This window comes from Kogia breviceps, chromosome 4 (genome assembly GCF_026419965.1).
Source record: "Kogia breviceps isolate mKogBre1 chromosome 4, mKogBre1 haplotype 1, whole genome shotgun sequence".
In the NCBI taxonomy this organism is placed as follows: domain Eukaryota; kingdom Metazoa; phylum Chordata; class Mammalia; order Artiodactyla; family Physeteridae; genus Kogia; species Kogia breviceps.
Genome location: NC_081313.1, coordinates 111508291 through 111514290, shown reverse-complemented (window position 1 = coordinate 111514290; position 6000 = coordinate 111508291). Strand labels below are relative to the sequence as shown.

Below are 6000 nucleotides of genomic sequence, written 5' to 3'. Positions count from 1 at the left end.
AGTACCCTGCCCCTTGTTCCCTGTTCCCAGCTCCCAGGTATCAACTGTTTTCAATGTTTAATATAATTTATTTTGTATTTCTTGTATTTTCTCCATATTTCTATACTATTTGATTTAACTGCTTGATTTTTTTTTTGATTTTGGATATGACCCATAGACTTTCTTTTGAGGAAGGGAAGGATTATTAATTTTTATTACTGGCACGGCCTTCTCCCCTGCCCCGTCTCTCTTCCCCCACCCCCTCCCAAGAGCTTCCCCTTCCTCTCTCCTGAGAATGTTAAATCCTCATTTTGGGTTAAGTCAGTATTCAATGTTTATATTATTATGACTATGTAACTAATATTTACAGAGAGCCACATGCAGTACTATAATTATAGCTTCTTGTACAACTTTTAATTTTCTCAGAAGTTAATAATTGCTCATTTCTTTTCCTTTATTTTGTTTTATGTGTACCGATTACAAATAATTTCCCAAACTCCATGACAGCGATGAAAATCTCTGAGTATTTTAAACACAGCACCAAGTGACTTGTTTTGTTTGTTTATTTTTCAGAGAGCCCTGAAGAGCCTCCAGCCTGCAACTGCTGTCTAGACTGTTCTCTGAAAACAGCACCCAGATTCTTACCTGAGCTTTCCACCACCTTCTCCAGGGCATCACCTGTACCCTGGATCCCACTTCATTGTCTTTCTTGGATTCTTCCCTTCTTTCGAGGGGAATACTTCCTCCAGTAACTTCCTGAGGAAGGGGACTAGGAGGTAAGTTTTTGGAGACCTTGTTTGTCTGAAAATGTCCTTATTCTAGCCTCACATTTGATTGATAGTGTGGCTGACTCTAAATTGGAAATCATTTTCCCTCAGAATTTTGAATGCATTATTCTATTGTCTTCTAGTTTCCATTGTTGTTGAGATATCAGATACCGTTCAGATCCTGAGGTTTCTATGTGACCTGCTTATTTACTTTGGAAGTTTTTAGAATTTCTCTCCATTTCTCTTTTCTATACTTCATGATGGTGTTCCTCAGCATGGTTTAAAAATTTTAAAAATTAAAAAAAATTATTCTTTTAAAGTTTAATTCATGATGCCATATACTTGGAAGATTTGTTAAACCTTGAAATACATTTTCTTCAGTTCTAGAACAGTATCTAGTATTATTTTTTGATAATTGGATCCTCTCTGTTTTCCAATTTTCTTTTTCTGTAACTCCTATTAGTTGAATAATGGACCTCCTAGGTTAATCCTTGAATTTTCCTATCTTTCTTATTTTCTACTTTTTTTCTATTTTAATGGAGATTTGTTCTATTTTATTTTTCAAATAATCTGTTGATTAAAAAAACTCTGTTCTCATTTTTTAAATTTCCATGTTTTTTCCTGAATATTCATTTTCATAGTTCCCTTGTTCTTATTTCATGAAATGCAATATCTTCTAATTTTTCTGAGGGTATTAAAGTACAAACATTATTATTATTATTATTATTATTTTTGTTTGTTTCTTGAAATCTCTCTATTTCCTTTGGAATTCTTTTATCTCCTGTTTGCTCTGATCCTTCAGTTAGAGGCTTTTCTCCAACATCTGGTGGCCTCCCACACATATCTGAGAGTGAGGTACCAGATACCCCCAGGGATGCTCCCTGTGCTTGAGTGAGGCTTGATGACCAGTAAGCTTCAGTATAGAGTGATTGGGGTGGGGTGACTTGGTTATTTTCATATGGAATTCCTGATGTCAGGTCCTTTCTCTAAGGGTGGTCACTTTCTCCAGAGAGAAATCCTCCCATTATCTGCCTGGAGGAGGGGTATAGGTCTGGGTGAGAACTTTCCAGAAGCTCAGTGGGAGAAGGTGACATGAGTTTTCACTGTTCAGTTTATAGAATTACCCTTATTCTCCCTGTTTTAGATATGGCCCCCACCCCCATGCTCAGCAGTGTCTGCTGTCCTTGAGGGCAGAAACTCTTTGACGCAAACTCTCCAGAGAGTTGGCCTCCCATCTATTTTCATGCTGAGGGTAGGGTGGTCATCTTGCTGGGAAGTGGGGGTAGGATTCCTATTTCTCATTTGGACTTTCCTAGTTTTTAGCCCCACATATGCCTCTACCTCCTGAGGTAGTATTTCTTGCTTCCTCAGTTCCTGGGCCTTTCAGTGTTCTGAATGGGTTTGCTCATACAAAAGCAGGCTTCAGCTTTTCCTGATCCGCTAAGCCAGTTGGCTCTTGCCCATCTGCTTTCCAGCTTCCAAACTGTCGTTGATAGAACTTGTCTTCTGTCGTCTTCTCTTTTCTCTGTCCTTGTGGGTTTCTGTCATTTTTAGACCTTTACTACTATTTTGGGGGGGTTCTTTTTGCAGGGTGTGTGGCAGAAATAAGTGTGTATGTTTAGTCCTCTGTGTTTACCCTGGACTCCTGAGTTTTTTCTTTATGATAGAAGCATGAGCAGAGGCACAGATCATCTGTTTGTTATGTGTCCTCCTGAGCATGGCTTTTATCAGGGCCCTGTTTTCTTGCTGGCATGCTGTTGTATGCCAGAAAACCCAACCCAAATGGCTTAAACAGTAAAGAGATTTATTTCATCTAAGGATAAGCTCTGGGGTAGGATGGCTCCAGGTTTGGTTAATTTAGCAGCTCAACAATGTCATTGAGGGCACAAGTTCTTTCCATTTTTCTACTCCACTTTAGTGCCCTTCATGGTCACAAAGTGGCTGCTGTGGTTCCTTCCACTCAACCTTCATGTCCTTGTATACAAGTGTCCACAAGCAGAAAAGATAGCATCCCTTCATTGTTTTCCTCTCTTTAAAAAAGTAAAATTGTGTCTTAGTCTGTTCAGGCTGCTATAACAAAATACCACAGATTGGGTATTTTATAAACAGCAAACATTTATTTCTCACAGTTCTGGAGGCTAGGAAGTCCAGAATCATGGTCTGGCAGATTCCATGTTTGGTGAGGGCTTTCTGGTTCATTTAGGTGACTGTCTTTTTGCTGTTTCCTCACATGGCCGAAGGGGCTATGGATCTCTCTGGAACCTCTTTTTTAAGGGCACTAATCCCATTCATGAGGTCTCTGTCCTCATGACCTAATTACCTCCCAAAGGCTCCACATCCTAATACTAACACCTTAGGGGTTAGGATTACAACATATGAATTTTAGGGGGGATACAAATATTCAGACCATGGTGAATTGTTTGAATAGGTGGTATATCCACAGGTTAGCAATTTAAAATACTTAAAAGGCATACAATAAAAAGTCTTCCTATTACTCCTATCCTTTCTTCTGATGAATAAGATTTTATTATTTATTCTTGATGCCAAAAACTTGGCCTCTGTTCACTGGTGCCAAATTGAACCTTGGAGACAGAATTTTGGGTGAAGTAGAATAGAATAGCTTTATTGCTTTGCCAGGCAAAGGGGGACAGAGTGGGCTCCTGCCCTCAAAAACTGTGTGTCCCAACCCCAGAGGATTTGGTGAGGAGTTTTATAGCAATGGTTCAAGGGTGGGATTGCTGATAAGATTAAGTCGTGTGCAGGGCCTACACTCCTTTAATCTGGTCTCAGGTAATCTCTTGATGAGCTTCTCTGGTTCCTTTAATCTGGCTTCAGGTGGTCTTCTCTGGAATGAAGAATGCTGACATTTTCCATTTGTTGGGGGTTTTAGTTCTGTAAAGAACTCAGAGATATTGTTATGTGTATCCTTTGAGGTGGAGCCAGGACCTTGCCTCAAGGCTGCATTATTGTTTCTTGGCTGCTCCCACCTTGTCTCTGCATCCCCTCCCTACCCTGATTAGCAACTGTTTGAATCTGCCCTTGGGAACTCAGGGAAGGTCATGGAGGCTGGAGTCTGTTTCCTACAAACAAGAAACGGGGGACGCAGAAAGGCTGCCATGCCCAGGAACCCCACAGGGTCCTGCTCGGTTTCATTCTTCCAGAATCTCTTTGTGTAATAAGGCATATTACAAGCAAATATGAACATATAGTTTTATCTATCTCACTGTCACTTTTCCATGCTCTAAGCATTTTTTAAAAATTAAATTAAATTAATTTATTATATTTGGCTGCATTGGGTCTTTGTTGCTGCACGTGGGCTTTCTCTAGTTGCGGCGAGCGGGGTCTACTCTTTGTTGCGGTGCGCGGGCTTCTCATTGCGGTAGCTTCTCTTTGTTGTGGAGCACAGGTTCTACACAGGCGGGCTTCAGTAGTTGTGGGACTTGGGCTCCATAGTTGTGGCTTGTGGGCTCTAGAACGCAGGCTTAGTAGTTGTGGCACATGGGCTTAGTTGATCTGTGGCACATGGGATCCTCCTGGACCAGGGCTCGAATGCGTGTCCCCTGCATTGGCAGGCAGATTCTTAACCACTGTGCCACCAGGGAAGTCCCTCTAAGCATTTTTTGACACTGCTTTTTTTTTTTCACTGAGCAAAATATTTTGGTACATAAAGCACATCCTTAACATTGTTTTATAGCTACATTATATTGCATTATGTGCATGTAACCCAATTTGTTTAACCAGTCATCTTTTGATAGATATTTAGGTTGTTTCCCATATTTGTTATTATAATAAATTCTGAAAATCTGTTAGTTTTCCTAGACGATAAATTCCTAGAAGTAAAATTGCTGAGGCAAAAGGGGTATGTATTTGTGACCTTGACAGATGTTCCAAATTGCCCTTCCTGGGGTTTGTACCAGTTTATTCTCCCATCAACACTGTATGAAGGGCTGGTTTCGCAACAACCCACAAGGTATCTTCTCAACCTTTGGATTCTTGCCAATCTGATAGGTGAAAAATGGTCCTTGTGTCTCTATTTAAGAGCTAAGAAACCATTCCCAGGAGTTTCTCCAGCAGACTTGTTCTCCTGAGCAAGGTCTCCTTGGCCAGAATTTTGTAATGTGCTGCCTCCTAAACCAGTCATTGGCAAAAGGAATGAAATGACTCTAATTGGTTTAAATTAATCCAGATTAACATCCTCTGGTGGGGTTGGTATAGGGGCAGCCTTCCCACTACAGGGATGCCTGGACAGCACTGGGTTCTGTTAGTGAGGGAGATGGGGTTAATGCTGTGGGGTAGGCACCCAGCAGTGTCTGGGATATTCCTGGTCCACCACCTGCTAGAGAGTTGGGCTCAGACCTGTGCCTCCAAGATCTGGAAGTCTCCTTCTAGGACTCCCCATTCTCATGTGGTCAATGCTGGTAGGCTGCCTGGGGTGGGAGGATGGTTTGTGGTTGCACAAACAGCCTGATCTCTGATCAGAGCCAAGATACTGGTTGCATAAACCAGGTCAGAGAAGAGTCTAGGTCTTACAACTGGCAGTCCTGGGTTCAAATGCCCCCTCCGCCACTTACTAGCTATGTGACCACTTAGCCTCTCTAAGCTTCAGTTTTCTCAGTTGTAAAACTGGGCCAGGAACTCCTGCCTCAGTAGCTGTTGGGAAGTTGAGTGGAATGTATACCATGCGCCCATTCAAGGGCCTGGCCCACAAGGAGTTACTAAGCAGAGGCCTGTCCTGGCTGAGGTCTTCTGTCCCCCAGAAGGCGGGGAAGAATATTCCATGAGCTCTGTCCTGGGTCCTGAGCTCCTGGGTGTGGCCGGGGAGGGGGCTCAATCGACCCTGTGTCCTCCAGGCCCAGCACACAGCCAGAGATCCAAAAAAGTGCTCCATCTGTGCTTGTCGATTGAATGAGAGAGCAGCAATAAGTTAGCACAAAAGCTGCTGCTACACATCCTAATGGTGTTTGGCTTTTAAGGCCATATTGAGGCAGGATTTCCCTTGATACCAATCTGTATCGAATCATTTACACATGCCGTGCCTCCCGATGACACGCACTGTTTATCTGCAGCATCAGCTCCGTATTGATTTATCAATGCCCATTTTGCACAAAGATCAATAATTAATTGCATCTCCGCAGACATGGGAATACAACCTGTTTGCCATGTAGAGTGCAGCCCTGAGCTGAGAGCCTGCTGAAGACTTTGCTCCTTGTGAGTTTCCCTACATATGGTGCTGCTTTAATGGCCAGTGCCCAGG

At 42.4% G+C, this 6000-nt stretch overlaps 1 long non-coding RNA gene across 1 annotated transcript in view; it reads left to right on the top strand.

The window, feature by feature from the left end:
• Positions 1 to 697: 697 nt before the first annotated feature.
• The window catches only part of LOC131754422 (uncharacterized), a 253397-nt gene continuing 248094 nt past the window's right edge, over positions 698 to 6000 (top strand). The window contains exon 1 of the long non-coding RNA XR_010840232.1: positions 698 to 755. This is a non-coding gene — a long non-coding RNA (uncharacterized lncRNA). The remainder of the gene's footprint in view (positions 756 to 6000) is intronic.